Below are 12,289 nucleotides of genomic sequence, written 5' to 3'. Positions count from 1 at the left end.
CGGTTTATTTTTAACTAAAAAACTAGAGTAAAAGTTACAAAGCACTTTTTGATGGAAATTACTCATAGAGCTAAAAAATCTTTGACAGTAAAAGTTGTTAAAACCATTTTTTCTTATTTTTGTTGTCATATTATAGATAGAATACAGTGCATATTTCATAAAAGTGAAATACTGAAATATAACTTCTTAACTTTATAGCTATGACAATTTCCTGGAAAATTCTGGTTTTTCCCCAGTGGTCTTCACTTATAATACATACAATAAAATTATTCTAAATAACTAGCATCACAATCATCTTCCTTAGAATCACTGTCGTTTAAATCAATCGCAAATCGAGTTAAAACTGGTTCATGTTGCATATATTAGTTTTCAACTCTTTTTACGTGATTTATGGCATTTCTCCAATTCACCACTATCAAACGACTACTTTCCACTACTGTTTGCCTTTTATTTACTATTTCATGAATGAAACCATGTTTTTTCAAAAATTTTCCCACTGGTCGTACCAAACATACCTCTAGGATATGCTTCCTTTCCATGTCTGCAAGAATATCTGGAAGATTTGGCATTTTGTTTGGTGCGAACATACTGTAGTTTGTTTCGCTTATTGTAGTATGATTTTTTCAAATTTCCTGAAATATTGCTTTATCGTATCATTGTCACAAGTTTGCAATTTTGTAGATTGTTATCTGAGAAGTATTTGTTAAAAAAATGTTTCCTTGAAAGCACCTTTTCTGAAAATTTCTCAACTACAAATTCGCTTGAAAAAAGTTACTTTTGAACATCTTTTGATAGACGTTGCCGCGTCTTTTCAACTGTTTGGTCTCTCTATGTGATAGGCTCTAGTAGGACGTCCATCAAATCTATTTTTTGATGGTTGATCTGGAAGCCACGTTTGCCGTACACTTGCACAGCTCACAAATTACTAGAGTCACAGGTACCGGTGTAGGTAAGTATCCGAAACCGGAAAAAAGACTCAAATATACATTTTAATACAATAATATACTTCAAATGGCAAGACTATTACCGCTCATTACTCAGAGAACAGAGATCTGAATATAGTAACATGCCGGCTGAAGACATACGGATTACAGGTGAACCAATAAAAATCAACGTAGAAAAAACAAAGAAAGCTATAACACTACTTAAAAATGGGCGCGCTCCTGGTCCAGAGGGAATACCTGCAGAATTAATAAAAGCAGGAACAAATAGGCTGTTTAATATCCTAACAGAAATTATCAATAGACATCTAAATGGAGAACCAATACCGCAAACGTTGAAAGAAGGATGGATCACGTCCATATACAAGAAAGGAAATAAGGAAGACTGCAATAATTATAGGGGCATTACAGTGACTAGTACGCTCAGTAGGTTATACGGAAAAATAATAAAGGAGATCATTTGTGAAGAATATCACCCATACGAATCCGAGGAACAAAACGGCTTCAGAGCAGGTCGATCGACGATAGATAGTATTTTCTGTCTATCACAAATAATCGAAAAGAGAACCGTAAGATCACAAGAAGTGCACCTACTATTGGTAGACTTGAAGAAAGCGTATGACACAGTACCTGTCTCAAAATTATGGGAGGTTCTGGAAAGAACGAGCATAAATACCACTCTAATAAAGGCTATAAAAGAACTATACAGAGACACAACAGCAAAAATAAAAATAGGTAACAAGGTGACAGACGGCTTCAAAACAACCAAAGGCTTGCGACAAGGGTGTTGTTTATCCCCAACTCTGTTCAACATATACATAGATGAAGCCCTAAGAATTTGGAAGAAAAAATGTAAAGGAATGGGACTAACTATTGGGGAGAGCACCTTGTATACACTGCACTATGCCGATGACCAGGTAGTGGTAGCACAGGAAAAAGAAGATCTGGAGTACATGTCTAGAAAACTTATAGAAGAATACCAAAAATGGGGTCTACAGGTTAGCACGGAGAAGACACAATACATATGTATAGGATCAGAAGATTCACCTGGGGATTTAGATCTAGAGGGAAAAATAATTAAAAACTGTAAGGAATGCATATACCTAGGTGTAAAACTAACAACAACAGGACGAAACGAGGAAACAATTAGGGACAGAATAACCAAAGGAAGAAAAGTAATAAGAGCCCTGAACTCAGTGCTGTGGCAAAAGAATATTAGACCAGAAACAAAAAAGAGAATATACAACGCCATTTTACAACCAATAATTACATATAGCTCCGAGGTTTGGCAAACTTACAGAAAAGCAAAAAAATAACTTAAATGCAGTGGAAATGGATTTCTGGAGGAGAGCAGCAAGAATATCTAGAACGGAACATATAAGAAACGAGGAAATAAGAAGACAATTGAAAGTAGAAAGAACTTTAGTAGAAGATATAGAAAAGAAACAGTTGATTTGGTACGGACACGTTAAGAGAATGGGAAGAGAACGACTACCAAGAATAATATTAGAATGGACCCCCACAGAAAAAAGAAAGAGGGGAAGACCACCTAGAACATGGCTACAAGGAATCACTAGAGCAATGTCCGAAAGGAACCTAGCAGTCGACGACTGGCAAGATAGACAGGCCTGGAGATTAGGAACCCAAAGGCGTATAACGCTATAAAAGGGGATATATATATATATATATATATATATATATATATATATATATATATATATATATATATATATATACTTCAAAACATCCTAGGCTAGATTTTTATATATTGGATGAACGACTGGGAGTAGATAAGTGTAGGTTGGGTTAAGTTAACTTATCTGGCAGTTGTATAATTTAATTTTCCTTACTCAATTGAAATATTTTTATAATATTTAATTGGTTTTTTTAGTTTTAAATTAGCATCCTGACATCTGACCGTGTTTATTGCATACCTAATATCTTTGGCCGAATTTACCACATCAAAAGGTCAATTACCTGCTATCTGACTGAATTTACTACCGCCCCACTTCTCGGTATACCCTAACTCTTTTGTAACAAAAAATTTAATATGCAAAGTAGAATTCAAGATTTCAAACAAATTTATAAGATCTATGTGGAAATAATGCACTGCAAACAAACCAAATGACATGTGAAATCGAAAATCCGTTTCAAAATAGAGAAATCGATAAATTTTCGTTATTTCTCAGATCTTATATAGGGTTGTGAAAAATATAGCTTCTTATAACGTTAAGAAAATGTACATTCCAATGAATTTTTCAACCGCACTACAAATGAAATTTTTCTTTAGATAACATCTGTTTTAAAAACTATTTTTAAACGAAACGATTTTTTTCGAGACTGCGGTTTATAAAGATTTATGATCCATTATTTTCTATTTATTACAAACTTACCTGTCAAAATCGTGCAAACATGTACATATCGATAATTTATGAACATGTTAACATTGTTTTGATAACACAAGTTAATAAAAAGTATATAAAAGTAATTCGTCAAATTTTAGTGCATTTAACAATGAGGATAATTGTCTAAATTTATGTTTTCCTGTAAACATTCATTGAAACAACGATTGAAACTGAATTAGTGAATTTGTAAACATGGAAAAAGCTGGTCATCATTATGTAATACAATACTTTTAGTTAAAAGGCATTAGCACAACCAATAGAAAATCTGAACCAGATTCTATTCAGGGTGTGACTGCTTCTTCGTTATCAACAGTAAAATATTGGGTAGCAGAGTTTAAACGAGGCCGTACGACCTGTGAAGACCAGTATCGCATTGGTCGACTAAAAGAGGTGACTACTCCAGAAATATTGAAGAAAATTTTCAAAGCGGTAGTACTGATAGTACGCGAACTAACAGACATAGCAGGCATTTCAAACAATGCGGTACATCGCATATTAACTGAAACTGTGGACATGACCGTGTTTGCTTCCAATGGAACAAAAACAAAGATGTTTCAATCGAGTATTTTACAGAAATAAAGCCGAATTTTTGCGCTGTTTATTACCATCAAATCACATTCAAAACAAAAGAAGAATCAAAACAATGGACTGAAAAGGGAGAACCGGCTCCAAAGAAGGCAAATACCAGTGAAGCCGTATGTTTTTTGGAATAAATTTCATTGACTAACTTAACTAAATACGGAAAACTATCAACGGCGACTATTACGCGAACTTACTGCAACATTTGTACAAAGAAATCAAGCAGAAAAGGCCGCGTCTGGCTAAAAAGAAAGTGTTGTTTCATCAAGACAATACACCAGCCCACACATCCGTTATAATAATGTCTAAAAATAATAAATTTAAGTTTGAATTGCTACCACATGCACCCTATTCGTCAGATTTAGCTCCCTTGGATTATTGTCTGTTTACAGACTTCAAAAAATATCTCGGTGATCAAAGATTCTCCAGAAATGAGAGGTGATGTCGGCAGTTAATGACTATTTTGTGGAGCTTGACGATTATTATTACAAAAAGGGTATCGAAATTTTTAGTTTCAATAAAAATCTAGATAATTTTTAGACTAAAAGTTCCGTTCAAGTTTGAAATACAAAATTTTTTGGCTTCTTATTTACTATTTAATATGTTCTGATGCTTACAAAATAGTTTCTCAATATTTTTTTGATTCTAGGAAAGATAATCATTTGTCAAAGTCTTTCTTTTAAATTTTTTACCGATCAGTATTGTTACTATTACCTTGTCCTCGATCCAAGTATAAAATGGTAACAACAAAAATTCTGTTTTTATGATAAAATAGAGCTGACATAACATTACTACATAAATAAAAGGAAATATATAACTCTCAATAACTAGCTTAACAAATTATTTCAATGGTCTAACGCACTACAAAGCTTATTGGTAAAATTGATTGTGAATAATGAAAGAAACAAAAAAGTTAATATTCCATTGTAAGTTCACGAAAGCTTCTATTTAAAGTAGGTGTACTATATTTGCAGTATATCAATCGAATTTGAGAGGAATACGAGAATATAGAGCTCGAAATCAACGAAAACAAAATAAAATATATGTTCATGAAACCGAAAAAGAGACGGAATATCACAAAAGACGAGTATAACTTTGAGCGAGTCGGGGAATTTAAATATCTTGGAAAGTCGAGATAGTAATAGATCACTATAAATAAACAGAGAAGGGTATGAGCTGAAAACCTCGACACCCTCTCAAGACAGTTGTAAAACCAATCGTTATGTACGGTTGTGGAAAGAAAATCATAAAATATTTGAGGCATTTATGGACAGAATATTATAGAATAAAACCTATAAAGAAATAATAGACTATATAATAACAGAAGTCATATAGAAACGACCTCGAATTATTGACAACATAAAGCAAAAAATCTCAAAGCTTTTCATCCAGGATCGAATAAGGGGTTGCGAGACATCAAAATAGACGAATTTGTCAGCTATTATCCACTCGAGATTGTAAAGCCAAAGAGTTAGGAAAAGATATTTTTCTAAATAATGAAGTAGAAATATTGAATCATTCAATATTAACCAATTTCCACATCGTCAATTCATATCTTCAAGTAATTCTCGCACGACACTGATTTAAACATACAGAGACTTTTGTCTTCATTGTTATGAAACATAATTAGTTTTAAAGTTTTCAATATATTCAGGTTAATAAAAAATATGAGCCGTTTTTGAGATTATTTCATCTATAAATCTAAGCTACTAATGTTTTAAGATATGGCAACATTGATGTGAATATGTCAAATCTGACATTTTTAATGGTGAACGTATTCAGAACGTGTTTTCATACGGGTGCTATTTGAGTTGCTTACAGATACTCGACACATTCATCCTGGTCATAAAATGGGATTAAGTTGTGAACTTCTTCGTCCGATGATTTTCTATGACTTTCGACGTGATTAAATCAACAGCAGTCTGCCGATCAACTCGCTTCGACTTGATAACGATGAAGCACCATCTCGAGCAATGTTCCATCAGAGCAACGTAGAACGGTCAATTCTGAATGGTACACCAGCATTTGTTTGCCAGAAGTATTCGAAAAAATCAGGTGAATCATCGCAGAAGACGAATCATTCTCCACCTCGACAATTTGAGCTCTCACACATCAATTCAAACAAAAAAGTTTTTCAAGAGTCAGAACATCAAATTGATGGATCATCCGCCGTACAGTCCTCGTTTGGCACTCAATGATTCCTTCTTATTCACGCAGATAAAACATAAATTGCGAGGTCAACGTTTTTCTACACCTGAAGAAGCGAAATCACTATAACATCCAATTGTTTCTAATATAATCTTTGTTCTTAATGTGCTCTTTCTTTAGAAGGTTCCCACAAAATTATTGTCCAAATATTTAGTGTGTTGGAAAAATATGTTAATAGTTTCTCGTTTTTGATCAGTGATGCAATGTTTTGAAGTTTCAAATTAGATTTTTCATCAGTTTTATCACCAGTCATCTGCAAATGACTGTTATGGGATGTTGTTACTATACAATATATAATACGCCGGCAAGAGTGTTAAAAGGTTCGGATAGGCAATAACCAACTTTGACACTAATGAAGCGGTTGGAAAGACATGAATATATCAATCTTATTGTAGGAGGTGGCAATCGGATAGTCAGAAGTTTCCTAACAAGTCCGGCATGCCAGACCTGATCGAAAGCCTTCTGGACATTCATGAAAATAGCGGGGCGCACTGATGTTGGTTCATTGATCAAGATAGTTTGAGGATTGGTGATAGTGTTCCATATCCTGTTAGTTATTAATATATATTTTTGAAATAAGACAGGTAAACTCTTTCACCGAATATTTGCAATGGTCAATAGCGTTTATAGGTAAATATCAAGGAAAATATCCAAAATATTGACAGGAATCTTGAAAATAAAATAAATACCTATTTTATAATTAACTCCAAACATGAATATTTATCTAACTCACTTAAAACCTCAATATATTCCTATTTTTGTTATCCTCTGGTGTTGTAGATTTCATTCAAAATATGTCAATTTAATAACATTTTTTTAAAGATATTATTATTAAAAAATTTGTTCTCCATTGATTCAGGTTTATTATTTATCTAAAAAAAATAATCTTGTCCGGATGATGGATTTGTATTTACCGAAACAAGTCGCGCTTTTGAATGCCATTACTAATTTTCATTGACATTTCGTCGAACTTTAATAATAAAAATATAATTTGAATTGATGATTTTCATTGTTAAAGACCCTAAACTTTAAGGGCGGATGTAATTTGGGCGCTAAAGGATTAATGTACTTTTTACAACATGTAAACTAGACGCCAAGACCGAAGGGTCATTTTAATCCTATGTGTATTTTGGGCGCTAATCGACTGAAGTACATGATTTATGAAATACAGTTATTTATTAAATCACCGACATTTATAATAAGATATATTTTTGTATTTTTAGATTTTCTTATAAGAGAAATGACCTATTATCACTTAAGGTCTGAAAAAATTTACCGTTAGAGAGGGCTACTTTGCACTTTTTTTAAATGAAAAATCTGCCCTTAATAAAGTTTCCTCACAACATTTTTGTAACACTCTACAGAATAAAGTAAATTTTATATTTCTTCATATTTTTATTTAGTACTTAAGTACATATTACATATAAAATAAGAGATTTACATAACCTAACCTAACCTAGCCTACTTAAAAATCTATCAACTTTCCCTCTATTGGGTTATTTTATGACTCGACCTACCTGCACTTCTTAGCGCCGAAAATACATATCGGATTATCTACCTTCTTGGTCAGACAGGTAAAGAAGGATGGTTAGCGCCCAAATTACACCCGCCGAACTTTAATGGGTTGTTTTATATTATTTTCATATACTTTTTATTATCTTGTGACATTAAAAAGTGTTATAGCGATTTATTATAAATATATGTGAACGTTGGCGCGATTTTAACAGGTACATGTGCAATATACAATTATGGGCCATAAAACAGTGCATCCAAAAAATTATGTCCTTTACAAAGGCATTTAATTATGACTTTATCAACAATATCGCTGCACACCCAGCAGTCAAATCTAAAATATCTGAATTGTCATCAGTGTTCAATTGATCAAATAATAATAAACTACACAGCAAAGTACCCAAATGCACAATATGCTATTAGTCGAAGAATCGAATGTAAGAAGTATACATATTCCGTTATCAATTACAGAAGACGAACAATCAATATTTCATTAACACTCACGGCACTCATACCAAATTAAAAAATGAAAAATAATGTTTACTTCCCGTATAAAATTCGGTAAACATCTAACAAACCGTGAATCCACGTGAACTCAACTGTTTACCAATGAAAACATCGAATCGTAAATGCATTTCTATTGACCGAAGCTGTCGGAAGGCGTATGTACACAATTTATTCGTAATATTCCTGCCAGACAATCTGCGATAACCAGTGGCGTATTAACAAAGCTTAAATTTTAGCATTGATTTCTGAAAAAAATATTCCTATTCCAAGGTCCAACAAACAAAGAATTGCTTACTGTTATTGAAGGTCTAAAGTTAGAGAAAGTTTATTTTATTGACAAGCTGTACAAAGAACAGGGTGATATTCTTAACAGACTACCTCCTTACTATACCATATTTAACCTTATAGAGTTAATATGGGCAAACGTAAAGTTTTCCAGAAAAAAAAACGATTGGGGTACAAAAAGGGATCAATTCACGTCTGGTACCCTGTTTAAACCAAACTCCGTTACAGGCAGGCACATTTTACTTGAGGTTGAGTTTGTAGTCTGGTGGTTGGATCCTTGGTGGTTGAAACTCCCAACCTGGCAGCTGTAGAACAGAATATAATGAATAAAATCACCTTAAATTTACTAAAAGTTACTTTTACTTGGAGTGTTGATAGGTAGAAGAAGAATTCGAATCAATTTCGAGGTTTTATTGAATTTTATATAAATTTTATATTATGTATATGTTACAAAAACTTGAGTGTATAAGTAAATCCGAAGTGACTACTGAGCCATAATACGTGAACAAAGGAATATTCAAAATGTTTGAAGAAAAACGTAGCACGCCGAATGAAATATTACATAATGTTATTGTTGGTCATGTTATTTTTCCAAACAAATTGAATAAACATATCAAAACGCAATTTTTTCAAAGTATCTTACTAGATTTGTTGAATGGTTCAGCTCTACAGCTTCGAAAAAATATGTGATACAAACTGATAGATAAAGATGACGCTTCCGTCAACTAGCCACCATTTTTTCCAGACACAAGTCCGTGGTTTGCATGACACCTGTAACTATTTTAATGCACTTAACATGCAATAAAGACCTTAGAAGTGACGTTGAAGTTTTGCAAAGAGAAAAGTCGGATTTCCTTCCCTTACTTAGGTAAGTTTACTTACATTGGACATTTTGATCACGGGAATATTTAGTGGGATTGGGAAAAGATCTTTAAGTAACACATCATCGAAAAAGAAATTAATAAAGAGACTAATTCTTACTAATCGCAAAGAATAAATTAAAATATCTTGTAGTAAAAAAATTCGAAATTACGTAGCTTTTGCCTTAGCTATATTTATAAGGAACTTATTTCGATAATTCCCCAGGCTTTAATAAAATCCCAACGCGATTTGTTTATTCTGTCTCGACCGGGAGCAACGTAGTGACTGTGTGTATGTATACATACGACATGCAATCCAATCGAACGGTTGATTTCACGTAAATCACATGAGGACATGACATCGGTTAAAAATATTTGTATTTCGACTGACGAATGTTAATTGTGTTGATTTATCCAGTGATTACGAAACGTGAGTTGAGATTCGATCAAGGAAGTAGATTGATAATCCTGATACTCGACCCAGTAACGTAGCATTAGAGAAGTGATGTCAAGTTCCAAAATTGTATCTTTTATCGATTATTTCTTTTTAAATCTCATTTATTTACAACCTGTGTGCAAAGTATATAAAAACGTAATACGGACAATCGTTAAGGATAATCCAGACGAAGCCCAAAGTAGGTTTAGGAGTGAACACAGTAAACAGGATCATGGGTTCGCAAATAAATAGAACAAAAATGTATACATTGCCTTCGTAGACCTAACAAAGCTTTTGACAGAGTACTATAAACAAATATTGAGATAGCCTACCAACAAGAGTTACTTACTAGAAGATGGTCTAAGACTCAGAGGGGTACTAAGTCCTCTTTTGTTCATAATAGTTATTGATCATATAAAATAAGCCACAAAAAGGGAATGTACATCTACCGAAAGGGGCTTAATAACAACAAGATATGAGGAAGAGAAGGAAAGCAGAGAAATCTGAATATTAATGTTGGGTCAAAGTCAAAAGTAGTGAAGTGGGAAAACTTATGAAAATTCAAATGAGGAGTGGATACAATGCATTATGTGTAAGATGTGGGCACATGTGAAATGTGCAACATGAAATAAGATCTCATTTGTTTGTCTCAATTGTGATTCTGATGAAGACTGATTGCATACATTTTACCTACGTCAATCAAAAGACTGATCATTTAAGAAATTGATATTTAGTGATACCCAGGCTTGGCAATTCATTGGCCAACCAGGCTTGGGCCAAAGTTGGTTGACCCACTCTTGGCCATACCAATGATTACCCAAGCTTGGGACAAGCCTGGATATTCCAGCCTTGGCCATTCGTTGACAACCCAGGCTTGGACCACGGTTGGGCCAATTTTGGTTAACCCAGCCTTGGCCATTCATTGGGGACCCAAGCTTCGGTTGTTCGGTCCCATACGGCGTGGTTCGAGTTTTTTCGACCGTCGGCAGCCATACTTCTTTTTATTATGGGTCTGATCAATCCGATCTCTAGTTTATTCAGTGTGTGTGTTTTTTATTATTTGTTACTACTAAAAGTAACTATGTCTGATGCGTATCTTCGAGTTCAAAGATGGCGTGCATTGAATAGAGAAAAAAAACTAACTCAATTGTGACGGACAAAGCTTGAATAATTTAAGTGTGAACATCAGCTCTGTGAGTGAGGTAAACGATAGTGGTACAGACTTGTGCAATCTACAAGCGTTTAATATTTTTATTCAACTAATTAACTCATATTTTCATATTGTAAATTACAGTAAGAGTGATATTAAATATAAAAATTTATGTTTGCTTATTTTTAAAATCAAAAAAATCATATTGAATAAAAAATAAATAAAGAAATGAAATAAAGATAAAGAAGAAAAAGTTATGTAATGAATAAGTCTTGGTATTTAATCTTGACCCAGTCCTGGCAGTTAATGTTGGCCCAGTCTTGGTGACCAAGTTTGGCCCATCGTTATCACTTCAGAGTTTTACCAAGACTGGGCCAAGCCTGACTTACAAGCTCTACATGGTTGGGCCAAGCCTGGGCCAAGCTTGGGCCCTTGGAACTTTCCTCTATGGGAACTAGCCCCCCGCTCCCTTATATAAGAGAATAAAAAAAAACAGATGAACAAAACTAAAAGGGAAAAAATGAACAGGTCGAAATAATCAAATTAGTAAAGTAACAGACGACGCAGAAATCCATAGGCAAAAAACATATTGAATTGAAAGCTGGGTACTGAGACAAACAGAATAAAAAGGAAAATACAAGCAATGGAGTTGAAGTACTTAAGGAGACTGAAGGGAATATCAAGTGAAGACAGAATAAAAATTGAGTATTGAATCAACAGTTGAAACAATAGAAAACAACAAAATAAAATGATTCATTCATGATTATTTGCTCGAGAAGATTCACCAAATTCTATTTTACACTGTTTACACACTGTTTACGTTCTAATATCCTTCAGTGATGAAGCTCACATCAGCCTTTCGAAATACGAGGTCATTTTCAATTTTTTGCCACCTCCTAATTCTACAACCCTCTAAGCAAATCCTCAATTGTTTGAAACAATGCTAGTCTTCTGTTAGGTCATTAAGAACAAGTACTGGTTTCTCATTCACTGTTCACCTTCAGACTCTGAAGAGGATAATTTCGTTATCGAAACGCCCTTCGGAGAGTGTAATTGTGAGTGTTGGTGTAGTGGTAGTGTTCAGTATAGATACCACCAACGGTTTCATAAATTTCACATTAATTGTTTTAGCTGTCTTGAATTAAATTTACATTATTTACTTCCATAAATTTTAACAGATATATTTCCAACTTTTCATCTTGTAAATAAATTATCGGAAATCATCTGTGAAAAGCTACTACATACTACACTCCGGTTTAATAAAGAAACTGAAACTACACCCGCCCACTTTTTACCTGCATCTTATCAACGCTAATTGGTAGTTTAAAAAAACCAACATGATGATGACACCCGTTGACGGGCCTCACAAGTCGAAAGAAGCAATAAAAGCAACACATGAAATAATT

At 33.6% G+C, this 12,289-nt stretch overlaps 1 protein-coding gene across 4 annotated transcripts in view; it reads right to left on the bottom strand.

Annotated features, from left to right (window-relative positions):
- Positions 1-12,289, bottom strand: part of LOC130898303 (frizzled-2) — a 406,267-nt gene that overhangs the window by 75,961 nt on the left and 318,017 nt on the right. The window lies entirely within an intron of this gene.

The sequence above is a fragment of the Diorhabda carinulata genome, chromosome 9 (genome assembly GCF_026250575.1).
Source record: "Diorhabda carinulata isolate Delta chromosome 9, icDioCari1.1, whole genome shotgun sequence".
NCBI lineage: Eukaryota > Metazoa > Arthropoda > Insecta > Coleoptera > Chrysomelidae > Diorhabda > Diorhabda carinulata.
The sequence above is the reverse complement of the archived record's forward strand: the minus strand, read 5'-3'. Positions and strand labels throughout refer to the sequence as shown.